Here is a 16,046-nt window from a genome sequence, read left to right as displayed (position 1 = left end):
TTGTTGTAGGACTCAGGTGAAAGCATGTCATTTTTACTTTATGACCTGCACAGTTACAGCAAGTAAGTTTGTGGTGTGTTGCCTTCTGACCAAGTGTTATTTTTTTCTCTCTGCTGCTAATTTCTAGCATATGTATTTGCATGCTTCTCCTGGCTTCTACTGAAGGTTTTAATTGTAGTGCCTGGTTTTATGTTTTATGAACAGCACAGTTACTGATTAGTCTAGTCAATTGCTAATAATCTGAGACCGTTTTGTTTGTGAAAGAAGTTGGGTCATTATCTAGGTTTTTTTATATGTTAAAAGCTCAAACTGCTTACTCTGAAGTGATTAAATGTCACATTTACAGACTGTATGTTGTGTAGCAAATAGTGGGGACTAACTGAGATAGGTGTTCTATCTGTCCTTCTAAAATCTGTAAATCCCCATCTCAGTAATCCCCAAACTTGCATACCAACACATCTTGTGTTAGCTACTCTATTTTCATTCTGTCCTTCTAAACTGTGGAAGCCTCCATTTTACTAATCCCAAAATTGAAAACCTAGACGTACCTCCTTTTAGCTTCCTTATTTTCCCTGTTTAAAAGCTATAAAGCAGAAATACCCAGCTGTGAAATATAGTGCACTAATTATGCTGGCCAAACACTACTTAATGCAGCAGAGTGTAGACAAATAGTACTTTATCTACCCAGTTCAACCATCAAACAATCCTAATTATTTTAATTTCTCTGTCTCACTCCCTCCCAGTGCACCCATGTTTGTTGCTGCTGCAAAAGTTAACATAATCTCACTACAAAGGAACTTCTACAGAAGAAAGTAGGTGGATTAGTTAAAAGAAGCTTTGAAGGTATTGATGGAATTTATATCTCTAATTTGTCTCAGCGTGGAATGCCACAAGGTGGTTATGACATTTGAGAAGCTATATCCACAGCTTTTTCAGATATAGCATTGGTGGTATAGTGGTGAGCATAGTTGTCTTCCAAACAATTGACCTGGGTTTGATTCCCAGCCAGTGCAAGACGTCTGTACATGTAGAGACTTGGGCGGTTGGCTTAAAAGCTAAGGTGTTTATCTTACAAACATAAGGTGCAAGGTTTGAGATTCATATGGGGTAATTGGCTAGGCTTAAAATGATCCATAAGGGCAGTTAGCCTAGTACTAATCTATGAGACTATGACCTTTATTTCGCCTCCAGTTGCAAAAGTACAAAAGAAATAATACCTTCAGTTAAAGTCTATGTAAGGCAGTTTCCAAGAATCAAACTAAAAGTATTTGTTTTCCCTCATTTCTTCATTAATGTGTTCTGTACCGGAGTGTTGAATCTGCTGAAGGGATCCCACCCCCACCTACACCCACAGCCTACTGCTGAAGTTGAAGTCAGATTAACACTTCAGCAAATTTTACTCTAGCAGTGTAAAAATTCCATGAAAAGGCAATAAAAGCCCATAAAAATAAAATTAAATGCTGTGACTTTTGTCAAGTATGTAGAGTTCAAAGACCTTGTCTTTGTATCCATAGGCATGCTACTTCACTGATTAATTTTGGTGGTAAACCATCTGTGGATGGGGGAATAACTGCATTCCATTGCAGTACCTGATTGGCCCTCTCCTCATCTCAGTTGTTCTCCATCTACTATAGCATCATTTCAAGCCAAAGTCGCTGCAATACTTGCCTGTTGCAATTAACTTAGGTATACATTAACAACAATCTAGCAGATTGTGTTATTGTGTTTAAAGTTATCAGACCTTGTCTTACCTCTTGTCCTGCTGCAGTTTTACAGATTGTTTTTCCTGGTACTTACTCCATTGTGGGCCGACCAACTCCATTCAGCCCGAGCATCACTCCACTCCCCTGCCCTACCCTCAATTCCTACCCACCCCCACTACATCTACACTTATACCTCACTTACTCTGCCTCCTTTACTCATCTTCCTATCCTGTACCTAACTGCAGTTCCCAATCACAAACTATTCTCTTTATACCATCTCCACGCACTTCTGTTCTAAATTCCCTCCTCAAGTCTCACTCTGCTCCCTCCCCTCAAAACCGACATATTCTCCACACTATTATCACTGTTCATTACCTTACCTTTCTGCAAGATATTTACAACACTAATCATGTTATTTCCTTCATGTATCATCTTAATCATCCTCCTCCTCTCATTCTTAACATCTTCACCTGTAGTAGTAATAAATGAGCATACTTCAGCCATGACTTTATCCCCGCCTATCAACCATCTTCCTTCTAGCTACTCAAACATCTTTTCGAGCGTATTTACTATAACTCCATTCTACTGTTTTAACCCCCAAATACTAAAAAAATGCCAGTCCTAATGTCCAGTCTAATACCTCTACCCTTCTCTGCTAAAATTGCCATAATAAATAAACCATCTTTCTCCACCATACATCAGTGTGGTAATATCCGCCCCAGCCCAGGTCCAAATAAAACCCCCAACCATAGAATACACCCTAAAAGTTTAAAAATAGTCACCCTAAACATTAGAAGCATATGCAACAAAATCACAGATTTTCATGCCTGGATGACCCAACACAACCCAGACATCCTAGACATAACAGAGACATGGCAAAAGCCTGAAATAAAAGATGCTGAAATACTGCCCCCTTGGTTATAACATTATTAGGCTCGATAGAACACATAAAAAAGCAGGCGGAATAGCTATAATCTTCCCAAATATGCTCACAGTAACTCCCTTTACAGGCTCAATCCCAAATTTTGGAAAAGCAGAAATCCTAATCTCATTCATTAAATTTAATAGAGCCAAGAGCATATGCATTACTGTACTATATACCCCCAGGACAGAATATTCCAATACTTGAAAACATATTATCCTGCATAGCAGATATTATCACAAATGAAGTTATCCTTATGGGTGATGTAAACATCACCTGGCAGTCTTTATATGCAAATTCAGCAGTCAACAGCATGAACCTGTTTAGATTCACTCAACTTATTAATACACCAACAATATATGGCAAAAATAACTCCCAACAATCTATCCTGGATTAAATTCTGGTTACCAACCTATCTGATTTTACCTCCTCAGGTACCCTCCCTAATATACTAAGCGACCACCTGCCAGCTTATACCCCCTGAAGTACCCTCCCTGATATACTAAGTTACCACCTGCCAGCTTATACCCCCTGAAGTATTACACAGCTAACAAAGGAACATAAGCTTAAAACTACCCATAATCTCTCCAAATGCTCAAAGGAGTCTTTCATTGAAGCTCTGAAAGCAGATAACTGGTCCATCCTAAAAATACTCCCCTTAAATGATGCAGTTGAATACTTCAGTGCAGCATTTCTGAATATTCTTAAGACCTTAGCCCCACAATATACAGAAAGAATTAAAAACAGCCATACCCCATTGCTCACCAGTGAATGCAGAGACAACACATGGATTAACTGAAATAATGAAAATGACAACCATTGGTAACTATTCAGACAGCTATGAAATCAAGTCGAGAAACAAGTTAATAGAGAAACTCAGCTACAAGATGGCTATAAAAACACTGCTAAAAAATTCTTTTTCTCCATATCCTGTCTTAGCCCAGGTACAAAAAATGATCCCAGCCTATACCCAGGCATTCCACCCCCACCCCCCCTTGAAACAGCTGCCTATTTCAATAGATACATCATAAAATGTATAGCCAACTTAACCTCAAACTCACCTAACACACCCCTTCCACACAGCCAGCTTCCTCTACCTTAGACCCTAGCACATTTCCTTCAAAACGCACCTATGCAGACAACTTAACCCACTTTACCTTTCAACCAATTTCCATAACTCTTATAAAAAAGCTTTTACATAAACTAAAACCTTGTTCTTCCTCAGCTGACAACCTTCCCCAATACCTAAATCTAGCTGCAGATGCAATACCATACTCAACATTCTTATTAATAGATCGATAACAGAATCCTGTGTCCCTAACTTGTGGAAAGTGGTGCATATTACTCCCTTACATAAGGGAGGTAATTCTACTGACATTACAAATCTCCATCCCATAGCCAGCCTGTCTCCTCTCTTTAAAGTCCCTGAAAGATGGATACATCAACAGTTTTTTCACTCTCTCTTACAAAATAAGCTAATCACCAATGCACAACATGGATTTTTGCAAAAGTACAGCACTTCTGCTGCATTACTGCCATTTACAGATGCTGTCAATAAACATTGCAACTGTAATAAATATGTATCTGCAGTATTTCTAGATCTATCAAAAGCCTTTGACATGATCTCTCACAATAAACTCACAATAAACTCTTCAATCAACTTTCCACCCTTGGTCTAGCATCTTCATTTATTCAGTGGTTCTCTAGTTGCATTGCCAACAGGCAATAAGGTGTAAAATGACAAGAATCCATCTCTGCATACCTTCTGATTACATTCATCTTTTTCTGAAAGCACCTTGATTCAATATGCAGATGACTCTACCATCATCTGCTCTTCAAACACCTTAACTCACCTCCAAGAAAACACTCAACAAGCTGATATCTCCATTGAAACCTGGCTTACAAAAGCACAACTTCTACTCACCTCCCCCCCAAAAAAAAACAAACTGCTCCTCTTTATCCCAAAAATCCACACCCTTAACAAAGCATCTTTCAAAATCTTTTCAGCAAATGGCACTGAAATTGAATTAGTCCAACATACCACTTTTAGGAGTCATAATGCATGATAATCTTAAATTTGACCTCCACATCCAAAACAATGTCAGTAAAACCCTTCAAAAACTAGGCTTGCTATACAGAACACACACATTTTCTGAGCACACTCACAAAAATAGTCTAGCCAAAACCTACCTTCTGCCATTCCTGCTCTATGGAGCACCAATTCTAACCAGTTTACAAAACTCCATAAAAACAAACTTGAAAGCTGCTGCAACAAAATTGCCAAATTTGCTACTAATTCATCCTCCTTTACTCATCACTGTAAATCTCTGCATACCCTTAGCTGGCTGGAACTCCCCCTCCACCTCTCCTACATTCAACTTACAACTATACATAAAGTCATACACAAACCATTAGCCTGCCAAGCTCTTATCCCTTTAATTAATATATATTTTCCAAAAGTAGCTCTTAGATCAGAAGACAAACAACTTCTCAACATAAATAAACTGAATAAATCCCCCAGACAAAGCCTAAATTCATACTCAGTAGCAGAAAAATGGAACAACTTATCTGTAACCACCAGAACTATTTCTATCCTTCTTCTCCTTCTCTCAGATGCTCCCATTAGGGGTCGCCACAGCAGATCATCTGTTTCCATTTCTTCCTGTCCTCTGCATCTTGCTCTGTCACACCAACCACCTGCATGTCCTCTCTCACCACATCCATAAACCTCATCTTACGCCTTCCTCTTTTCCTGTTACATGGCAGCTTCATCCTTAGCATCTTTTCCCAATATACTCTGCATCCTTCCTCAGCACATGTCCAAACCAATGTAATCTTGCCTCTCTGGCTTTGTCTCCAAACCTTACAACCTGGGCTGACCCTCTAATATACTTATTCCTAATCCTGTCCACCCTTGTCACACCCAGTGCAAATCTTAACATCTTTAATTCTGCCACGTCCAGCTCTCACGCCTGCCTTTTTGTCAATGCCACGGTCTCCAACCCATATAACATAGCTGGTCTCACTACCCTCTTGTAGACCTCCCCTTTCACTCTTACTGGTACTTGTTTGTCACAAATCACTCCTGACATTCTTCTCCACCCACTCCATCCTGCCTGTACTCCCTTCTTCACCTCTCTTCCACGCTCACCATTATTCTGAACTGTTGATCCCAAGTATTTAAACTCATCCACCATAGAACTATTTCTATCCTACCCACCTTTAAATGCTCCATAAAAGAATACCTTATAAAATCTTGGACCTTCTCCCTGGCTGAACATACTCACTATACTTCACTCACCCCCCCTTATCACAATTGTTTATTTATCACATACTAGTCTGTGCAACAAACAATATGACTATTGAGTTTTTTCCTCACATATTTTCTCAGACTCATGTTACTGTTTTTCATTGCACTCTAATATGAAACATGTGGTCTAAGTTTTCTCAGTGCAGCAGTTTTTTCAGTCTTACGTTTTGTGGTATAACATGATACTTTGTTATTTAAAATATTTGTACTTGATGTTTTTGTAATTTAACATGATGCTTTGTGATTTAAAATATCTGTTCTTGATTTTTGAACGATTGTGATTGTGGAGCTTTTCTCCCCAGGCTTCCCCTGAAAATTGGTGCTTTCTGGCCCAGTCAGACTTTTCTGGTAAACAAATGTGAAATAAATAAATAAATTAGCAAGCTATTTTCCTTATACCTTCTTCTTCTTCTTCCGGCCTGATAACATGAATGCTAACAGATTTGTCAGTTTTTTTTCTTTCTAGGCTGTATTTGTATTTGAATTGTTCATACCCAGCTCAAGAATGCTTCTAAGAATGTTCCTTATGTGGCTGAAACAGAAATATAAGCTGCCTTTATGATTATTTTGTTTGTGCAACTACTTCTGAACTGAAAAGATAAGCAGTGTATGATTTTCTTTTATGAATGTGGTAAGAAAAAAAAGCAGCAATAGTGTATGCTTTATCCTAAAATTAGAGCATAGATGGTGCATTTTTTCGTTATCACTTAAAATAATTGTATAATTTCATAAACATGCATATTATTTGTAGTGACAAGTAACTGCTCATAGTTAGTATCTGGTACAAAAACAAACAGAAAGGTGATTTTAGTTTTTTGCTGTCCTTTCTGGGCACCTGTTAGACTTTTCAGAGTGAAAAGACAAAGATATCACATGTCAGCAGAGAGTTGACTTTAGCAGTGGATGGGAAGGGCCTCCAAAGAACTTTTATAGCAGCCTCAAGTGTCTGTTTCCTACATGTGTTACTTATCAGTGAAGAACTGTACAGCCCTGTATCACTGAAGATGAGAGTGCACTGAAGATTGGGTAAACATGAATTGTTTCAGAGAGGCAGAACCAGAAATCTGTTAAATTTTGTAAACCAAATGTAGCAGATACTTAAATCTTTAATAGAGTGGAGTGTTGCTGTGTTTATTGTGAGATATTCTGACCTTCTGGCACTCTGCGGTATTGTACTTCTTTTACTAGGTGTGTGCCAAGACCTGTTTTGTCAGTATGCTAAAATGCAATAGCAACATCATTATATTCTGTTGCCAAAGGGAAGGTACAGAAACATAGCTAGTTACTTTGCATGTGATCATGGTGACCATTGAGGTGCATAGCCAGATTCCTAGGGTTCCTATTAGAAGACCGAAGATGCATTCTTTCATATGCATCTTGGTCGAACTTAAAAGACTGAAACGGCAAAATATCAAAGCGGCTTTTAAGCAAATTCTTTCCCTGGGAAAGAATTTGCTTGGTGCTTCATTACTTTGCCATTTTCTGCACTGTAGTGCGGTCTCGGAGTTGGTATATTTAAGTAGGGGTGTGTGGGTGGCGAAGCCCCCCACTTAATGTAATGTTTAAAGTGGTTTTATTTTAAATTTTTTTTTTGTTTTGTTGGAACAACGATTTTTTTTCCCTTGGAAAAAAATCGCTGTTCTGACAGTTCGACATTGTAAGCTTTCGCTTACATAGGGTCGATTAGTCACCGTTCACTTTTTTACACGTTTGGTGATCTAATATAGACCCATTTCATAGGTACCCCAGAGCATCGTCTGATTAAATGACTTGCTCAGAGTCATACAGTAGACAGATGAAGGCTAAGACAATCAAACCCAGGGCTACAGCAATCCGTTAGTTAACAGCTCATATCTTTATTCCTGTATTTTATCTGCCAGATGAATTTATTATTAATTGTTAGCTGGTATTTAATTTCAAGCCAAAACCAGCACTCCCAGAGTGATCCTCAGGTCTTCACTGCATCCACATCTTAAGATTAAACAAGCTGGCAGTTTGACTTTGCACTGTTTGCTGCTGATTCTTGAAATTTGACAGACATCATGAGTGTCATAACATAAGGACAACTCAAGACCTTTAGAAACCATTTAGGCAAATTTTAAGCTAGTCATTTTTTGATGTTCAGAACTGGTGCTAGCTCTTTGTTATTTTCATAGTGGAGAGAATCAGCCTCTTGTCTCATCTCACCTTTCTGGTGACAGATATACAACAAGTAACATGGATGTCAGGACTGCGCCTGGATATGCTACATACTTTTGCACAGTAGTAACACAATTGTTGTTTCTGAACAGTGGTTGCTATACTGTAATGGTTAGGTATACCTTATACCAAATCAGAACAACTCTAGTCTGCTCTCTTGCCCCTCATAATCTAGTGTTATGGTATTATTCTTTGTGCCACAAGATGAAGAAAGATCTTAAAGAATCAGTCATTTGTGGAGTCTGTATCCATCCCATAGAAAAGATCCAATTAAAAAGACTACCAAAAAATGCTGATTCTTTGTTGTTCTGGTCATTTTAACAGTGTAGCTTTCTAGGTATTTCCCAGTCGATTTGGTCTTTTTGTGCTATTGTTCTGATCTCCCTCTAATCTTTAATTTTCATCTCCTCAAACACTGAGATCATAGGGCACATAAACCAAAGTTTTCACTTTTCAATGCAGTGATTAGTCTTAGGTGTGGAATGAAGTAGCTTATCTTAAACATGTCAAAATCAGTTATACTTAAGATGCTCAGTTGCTTTTATGTTCATGTCCACTCTGTTAAAAATAGACAAAGATGTGCAGTTTATCAGATGGTGAAGGTCCAAAGATGTCTTAAGTGCTATCTTGTCATGAAAGTTTGAGTTGTCAGTATGTGTGTTTTGAAAAAATGTGATAATGAAACAAACGTTATGAAATTATCTAGATAGTTTAATCAGATTTAAAATCAAGACAATGTCTAATAATAAAGTAATCATTATATGGGATCGTAATATGAGAACTGGTAAATATAGATTTTTTCAGAGTATACTAGAAAAAATAGTTGCAGACAGTTGATAAAAGAATTAACAGGTTTGGTAAATGTGAATTAATAATTGTAAAAAGAAATAATTTATTAATTTCTAATGGGTACAAATGAGTCCAAACTAGCAGTAAATCAAATAATTATGGACCCACTGTAGAGTATTTGATCATGGGTGCAGATCTGGAAGATAGATGTAATTTAAAGGTTCAAGTAAGATCAGAAAGTGATATTTTTTCCATTATCACTGAACTTCATACTAAAAGAACAAGACCAGCATATGACTAAATGCAAAATGAGGTATAGCCAAGGGAAAGTAATGAAGACTGGAGTAGAATAACATTGGATTAGATAAGAAATGCTGTGAATGAAGTTTGAAAGGTAGTGCATAATTTTCATTATTATTTAAGAGAAATATATTTAAGTGAAAGTTTAAATTGTATAACACAATCCAACACGTTATATGAAGCAGAAGTTTTATACTAAAGAAGTGATGTGGGGAAAGGCAAATAAATAAAGTTGGTTTAATCTTTGATGTTTAACATAAAAAGAAAGACAAGCTGTGCAAAGCTGGTTAAGGACAAAAAAAACCCCTAAATTAATATATGCTATTAATTTTGGAAAGAAAGAAATACAGGAAATAAATAGAAGAGAAAAACAGGAATGCGATTTCCAATCCAAATATCAAGCATTATTAGAAACAATCCAAATCAGAGATGGCAGGCTTCCTGGTGCTTTCTTGCAAAAGAGATATAAATAAATAGGAATGTTGGAGATTTGTTGATAGTGAAATGTTTTTCACATTACAAAGAAAAGTTTGAAGCTGAAGGATTAGATGAAGATAGTTAAAATACCCTCAGCTTGAGAGAACTTGCATAAAACCATTACCTCAGGAAAAATGTGAAATGTAATGAGAAGTCTAAAAACAGTAACAAAACACCAGGTCTACATGGTACAGCTAATGTGATATAAGGGTCACAGCAAATGATTGGTCAGATATATTAAGTTCTGCTCAAGCTACTCAGGACTGGACATTTCCTGGTATTTGAAACAAATGTTTAATAATACCAGTTAATAAGAATGGATAGAAGGTTGACTGCAAGATATACAAAGAAATTACATTACTACATTTTTTTTTTAATTTTCTTCAATATTTTAGGGGAGATGAAACAAGATATTAAAAAGGTGGGACTGTTAGGTCTACAATACAACTATTTGGAAGTCAGGTCCTCTTCTTTGCCAGTAATACTCTACAGTTTCTAATTTAAAAATGTGAAAAACTTTGAGAACAAAAAGTATTTGCTCTTTTTCTGGCAAAGAAAGATGTGTTTAGTATAGGTAGATGTAAGTTCTTACAGAAAATACTAAAAAAAGGTGTAAAAGTAAGTTGATTGCTGTAGTTAAGTACTTGCATGGTAGTAATCAAAGGTTAAAGTGATGTCAGTGTTGGGAATACACCAGTGATTTACTAGAGCTAACTTTAATAGTGCTAAAATTTCAAATTTTAGAAAATAAAGTGCTGGACTATGCATTTAAAATAAACACAGAGATTCAAAAGTGTTATTTAACAGAAAAAATCAGTATGATCATTATTAACAAGACAATTGAATGAATCCATGTGTGGAAGTCTTGGGCTTATTATGTTCATCTAATAATTCTTGGGATAGCCCTTTAAAATATTTAAAATGAGGATTGGAAAGGTAGCTTTAGGAGCTGTCAAATCTTGACAAAAGATGTAGCAACTTAATACAGGGCCACTGTTAAATACTTTAAGATTAAAAAAAATCTATCGTTTCTCCATTTATTGCCAGAAAAGACAGTGTTTGGTTCTTACATATACCTTCCCTGATTTATATTTGAGAGAATTAGGAATACTAAAAGAAAATTACAATTAGGGTAGGTACAAATTCAGTTAAGAATGTAAGGTCAGATAATAGAAGTATAATGTGGAATATTTTAAAGGAAAAGGAACAGTGGGAAGATAATATAATTTTACATATTCAACTTAAAAATGATAGGGAAAGAGTGAAAAAAGTATGGAGTAATTTTCACAGAAAAACACTTAAGGAAAAATATAAGTGACACCTATATGCCACATTTTAAAGGGCTAATTAGAAATTATACGAGGAATGAATATAGGAAAAATAAAATTATTATTCCAGATTTCTACAGGAAAATGGACAGAGGCAATACAAAACAGGAAGATTGTATCCACATATGTGACATATAAATTTGAAATATCCAAAGTTAATTAAATGTGGAGGAGATAAGAATTTCTAGCATTTTGCTTCCTTATACTTTTGGAAAAAACAGGAAGACTTATGTATTATTAGTTTGGGAAAAATATAGGGAAATCAGAGTCAGCATGCTCAGCCATGATTGGCATTATGTTTGACAAGAAAAGGATGAAGTATGACATTTTTTTCTGTAATTCAGATCATGCCTCTCAACCTCTTAGAGCAAGAAAACTGGACAATGCCATAAATAAAAGTGGGACAAAGGTCCCAAATAAGGACAATTTTTAAATATTGCTCTTACAAACTTGATAGAATAACATGTTTTTGCATAAGCATGAATTTTCTAAAGGGTATGAAGTCTGAAATTCAAATGTCTGTATTTTCTAACTTCAGTCTTTAATAAATTTCCACTAAGTTGGCAGAAAACCACAATTTTATGAAAAACGGACTGAAAATAGGCAAAAATCTGGACATTCTGCAAAAAAATCTGTACAGTTGAGAGGTATGATTCAGATTGACTACTAAATAATTATTTTTAGCCATGTGTAAAATTTAAAAAATGTGGACATTTTAAAAGAAAAAGCTACATGCAAACATATGCAAAAAGTAAATAAGCAAAATTGATGACTAAAGTGCTATACAAGACGTAGCTGTTTTAAAAGTAGTGATTGTTGGATATGTAAATTTTAGTAACTGTTTGAAGATGTAAAATAGTATTTTAAAGTACATTTTTGTTAAGTTTGTCAATGATTATAACAACTGGAATGTGGACATAAAAACATGAAGTTGTCTGTTTGTCTGTCTGTCTGTCTGAAGTAGTAGCACTTAACAAAGTAAAAGTCCACTAATAGGATCATAGGATCATAGTATCATAGGAGGTTACTAGGCTAATGGCCATGGGACCCTTACAAGCCTAGCCAAGAGTTTATCCCCCAAAAAGAAACATCAGTCAGCACCTTTTACCCCTGTCAATAAGGGGCAAAGGTGGAACCCCTAGGACAATAATATTTTGGATTGTGTGGCTTGTGAGAAGCTGGGAATGGTAAGAGGAATTCCCAGTACAGAAACAGTCTTCCTGTTACAGAGCCATCACAAATACTGTGCAGAGCCAAATAATCTGCATGTCAGTATTAATTTCAGGTGTACAAAGCTTGCCAGGAAAAAAATACATACAAATAAAATCTAGCACTGTGTCAATGACATCTGCTCCCAGGAGAGTACCCACAGCACTCAGAAGTGAATAGGAGGTAAAAGAATGTAGACCATAATTGTTATTAAGATGCAGTTAACGACTGAATTCTAGATGTGGACTTCTGATTATGGAAGGCTTGCTGGCTTTAAGATCATAAGTAACATGCTTTCCCAGATTAGTGTTACATTTTTGAGCTGATGCAAAGTTCATACAGCTTGTAGTTGAGAAGCGAATGACGCTGGCTGTGAAGGCTAGAAGGGGGAAATCACTGTAAAACAGTAAGATTCCTCTAATTGTGGGTAGTATTTGTGAGGGAGAAATCAGTGTGTGTAATAGAAAGAATGCCATTAGCTGCATAGCTTAGAGATACATAGTCCATTGCAGTGAAGGCATTTTGGGAACTGTAAGAAATTAAATAAAATAGATAAAAGCTGGATAATTACATGTAAGTCTTGGAAAAATCCTTTAGGGAGATGGAGAAGACAATTTCTGATCATTCTGATATAATTTCCAAAGTTTAGAAAGATATGCTGACAATGAACACACATATGGTAGATCGGCAGGTGAACTCAGACCTGCCAAAAACCAAAGTAGTTGAACTGATACACCAGGCATGCTGGAGAAGTTTTAAGTTAATAGGGGTACCACAGTATGCTGAAGCATGGGACCCTGTAGACTTTGTAAGAACTCTTACTGCTGCCCTGACAGGGCTGTCTGAAAAATGGACATATACTGAAAATGCACCCAGTGTGTTTGTCCAAAGGTTGTCATCCATTCTAAAAATCTCCACCAGTTGATAGTCCATTCTATTTATTTATGTAGTTATTTGTTTGTTTATTTATTTATTGCTTTTGTTTACTGGGAAAATTTAACTGAGTCCAAGACCCCTTTTCAGTGGAGGCATGGGGAGAGAGGCTCCAGTGGTTATACCAAAATTGAGAGTGAATATGAATATACTAAAATACAGGGTACACAAAAATGTTTCATGAAAGTACAATAGAAAGTTGCAAACTAATGATAATGTACAATGACAGAGATCATGGTAAGCAGGATTTTAGAATACGCAGTAGGGAAAATATGAAGAAACTTGGAAATGTGCAGTATAAAGGTCAAAGGGTGAGTGTATAATGTGAAGCTGTCTGAATTGCAATCAGTAGAGTAGTGGAAGGCTAGTAAAATAGACCAATCCTTAGAGGTTTGTGCATTTCATGGTGGATAAGGAACTGAGTGAGGACTTTGCCACATGCGCACCAAAAGAAAATGTGCTTTCACTGATTTGGCACAGGGGCAAGTGCTGATGTACAAGGATGCAAGAGAATTTTATAAGCAGCCTGTCACAAGACTGGGAGATTTATTCCAATTGTGCAGGCAGAACAACATGAAGTTGTGTTTTCCTTCCCCTACATTTTTTAAAGTCCATTTCACTTCTGGAAGAAAGATTTTTTTTGAGCCATGGAGTACAAGGCAAACAAATAGAGTTTGGATGAAGGGAGGTGAAAAGTGAGAGAGAACAGATTAACTTTCTAATTAACAAGTTCAAAGGGACTTCCAGTGGGCACACATGGCTGACCCCTTTCTAGTGTTTCAGAAGAAGGTACAACAGAAGACTTTTGAAGAAGCGAGCATTCCCACTGCCTATTACTGTGTGGATGTGTAATGCTTCTTTGTTTAAGAGATTGCTCTCCATATATTTATTTATTACTTTCACCTCTCCTAACCCAGTCTTCTTTTCTGTTGTCATAAATCTATAATGGAAGCAGTAGAAGAAGTGGTTTCCAGCATTAGTGTATAGAAAGCTGATATGGTGGATAACGTTTGGTCAAGATAAAGTGGCAGCAGGGAATGGACTGGTTGTTATCTATGGGAAGGTTCATAAGATGTTCACACAAATCTAGGACCACCTCAGTTCAGCCCTCAGTTGGAGAACCCAATCACCTATCATATCAGAAATAAAGACTTTAAAATTGCTTGCCTTACTGCATGCAGTCAATAATAAACAGACCAGGCTTGAAGCATGGTAACAGAAAATCCCCATAGTCTCACTCTATCAGAAACCTGGCTGAAGGTTGATTACTGTCCCTCTACTTTTATGCAAGACAACTACTGTATATAGACATCTAAATATCTATCTATATATGTATATATATATATGTGTGTGTGTGTGTGTGTGTGTGTGTGTGTGTGTGTGTATACATATATATATATATATATATATATATATATATATATATATATGCATATATATATTAGAGTGTTTGACATCCGACATTTGATTACTTGTATGAATGAATGGGTAGTTTATTTGGCAGTCTGCTAGTGTGGGTCTTTAAATGTCGGTCAGGCTTCAAGACCTTTTAAACAGGGGATAGCTTTACATCCAAGTGACATTAATTGTAGACATCCCAGAATTACTTTGTTTAAACACACTTTGCAACATACTACAGCATACTTCATTTTTTAGGTATTGATATAGTAGTAGGGGAGGGTTTATCTAGTTCACACAAACATAAAATACTGTCTCATATGTGGATAATAAATTTAGGAATGTTGTTTAAACCAAGGTTGAATGATTATTGTTGAATGTGTTAGTCTATGTTTAGTTGGTGATAGGGAGCATTTTTATATGCACAATATGAATACTTATATATTTTTTGTAGTATTAGTTTCATATATGCTTTTTTTCTATTCACTTAGTGTTTTTGTTTTGATGGTAGGCATTAGCATCCAAGGTTTTTTATGATGGCTGTATGAACTGTTTAATTAGGGACTGTACCTTTAATTATTGGCTTTAAATGCAACATTGTAGCCATTTCCTTTTCACACACTGATGACACAATGGAGAAAAACCGGTTTGTTGTTTTGAACTACTGCTGTTATTCCTGTCATTAAATTTACCAATTGGATAAAACATTCAGTGAACATCCCGTGTTGTTATTTCTGCATTTATGCGGTTTACAATTGGAAGTGCTGGAGTTGTTGATATCTCTCTTTCTATGTATGTATATATATGTGTGTATATATATATATATATATATATATATATATATATATATATATATATATACACACACACACACACACACACACACACACACACACATATGGATATATATATATATATATATATATATATATATATATATATATATATATATATAATCTATAGTGAGAGTAGGGAACAGGTGGAGGAGACCCTGGAGAGGTGGAGATATGCTCTAGAGAGAAGAGGAATGAAGGTCAGCAGGACTAAGACAGAATATATGTGTGTGAATGAGAGGGAGGATAGAGGAGTGGTGAGGATGCAGGGAGTAGAGGTGGCGAAGGTGAATGAGTTTAAGTACTTGGGATCAACAGTTCAGAGTAATGGTGAGTGTGGAAGAGAGGTGAAGAAGAGAGGACAGGCAGGATGGAGTGGGTGGAGAAGAATGTCAGGAGTGATTTTGTGACAGACGAGTACCAGAAAGAGTGAAAGAGAAGGTCTACAAGAGGGTAGTGAGACCAGCTATGTTATACGGGTTGGTGACAATGGCACTGACAAAAAGGCAGGAGTCAGAGCTTGACGTGGCAGAGTTGAAGATGTTAAGATTTGCACTGGGTGTGAAGAGGATGGACAGGATTAGGAATAAGTATATTAGAGGGTCAGCCCAGGTTGGAAGGTTTGGAGATAAAGCCAGAGAGGCA

At 36.4% G+C, this 16,046-nt stretch overlaps 1 protein-coding gene and 1 non-coding gene across 2 annotated transcripts in view; both read left to right on the top strand.

Annotated features, from left to right (window-relative positions):
- The window catches only part of FAM124A (family with sequence similarity 124 member A), a 1,272,948-nt gene that overhangs the window by 198,596 nt on the left and 1,058,306 nt on the right, over positions 1-16,046 (top strand). The gene's annotated exons all lie outside the window — the stretch shown is intronic.
- Positions 942-1,013, top strand: TRNAG-UCC. The gene has a single exon. It is a non-coding gene; the product is annotated as a tRNA-Gly (tRNA).

This window comes from Protopterus annectens, chromosome 5.part0 (genome assembly GCF_019279795.1).
Source record: "Protopterus annectens isolate FY-2018-M chromosome 5.part0, PAN1.0, whole genome shotgun sequence".
In the NCBI taxonomy this organism is placed as follows: domain Eukaryota; kingdom Metazoa; phylum Chordata; order Ceratodontiformes; family Protopteridae; genus Protopterus; species Protopterus annectens.
This window is presented reverse-complemented; position numbering and strand designations above follow the sequence as displayed.